This window comes from Montipora capricornis, unplaced genomic scaffold (genome assembly GCF_036669925.1).
Source record: "Montipora capricornis isolate CH-2021 unplaced genomic scaffold, ASM3666992v2 scaffold_433, whole genome shotgun sequence".
NCBI lineage: Eukaryota > Metazoa > Cnidaria > Anthozoa > Scleractinia > Acroporidae > Montipora > Montipora capricornis.
In genome coordinates this window covers 56,263-57,500 of record NW_027180166.1, presented here as the reverse complement: position 1 = coordinate 57,500, position 1,238 = coordinate 56,263, and positions in this window count along the sequence as shown.

Sequence of the window (1,238 nt, the reverse complement as noted above, 5' to 3'; positions counted from 1 at the left end):
GGTTTGTTCTCTTGTGCGACCTATCTGTGCCTGTCCCCTAAGTAGGTTTCCTTCTTCCATCTCCCCTTATTGGTAATGAGGCATTCAAATAATTTTTTGCCAGATTGCAGTCTACCACCTCTGCATCCCTGAGCATTGTGAAGCCAGTGCTATGCCAAAGTTTTCAATTCCTCTGGTTTGAAGAGCAGTTTTGGAAAGCTTGTTTCCAAAATGGTGCAGTGAGTCTTAAAGTAGAAATAGAGCAGTGTTTTCACAGTTTCAATGCTACTGGTATTTCCTTACTTAAACAAATGACTTCAAAATATGTTTTGGGTCTACAAAAAAAGTCAACTTACCTTTCGTCTTTTATGACACAGGATTTCATATAATTATTTTCTCGATTGAAACTTTGAGCTTAAAAATGTGTGGATGAACTTGTTGCTTCAACACAGAGGTGAATTTGATTGGTAGTACAGTAAAAAGCAAATTTTAAGGTTGAAAGATCCCTTCCTGATAATGTCATTAGAACTAAATGCTACTGACATGACAATCATAAAACTGCAACTGTCATTACACAATATGAACTGATGTAAAAAATCAATTTTTTTTTTTGTAATTTTGTTTGTTTGGTTACTTCATGATTCCTTTTTTTTTTTTTTTTTATATTGAGGAAGGTACATTTTTGTTTTTGTGGATGGAGAGGCTGGGGTACAAAAAGTTGACAGTACATTGCATTCTAAAAAGGGTCAATAATAATTGATCCCTTTCAGAATAATGTATATGTGCTGAAAAGGGGTGGCAAACAGTAGCAGGGAAAACATGGATCTCAGAATTTCTGTATATAATTTAAATGATTTTTAGAGAATTTTGGTTTACAGTGGGTCATCAAGACTTGTTTTTGTATGCCCCTTCCTACCTTTGAGTAACAACCTTTTGTGCTTAATTAAGGTCTCAGACTTGCATACATAATTTGGATTTTACTATTTGCCACCCCTTTTATGTTAAGGATATATGTGATAAAATTGACATTGTAGTTGCTCTCAAAGAACCACCTACATGTAGTGAGTTTGAAGAATGAGAACTGAAAATGTTTAATGCAATTTTTTGCTGGAATGCTTCAGACTTTGGATTTTAGTTTACTTGTGGATTTTAGTTTACCAAGATGCAACTTGAGAGTCTCTCTACTTGCAATGTTAAATAATGTTTGCAACATTTCATTACATAATACCAAAACATTAAATTTAAATGTCCTCCAAAAA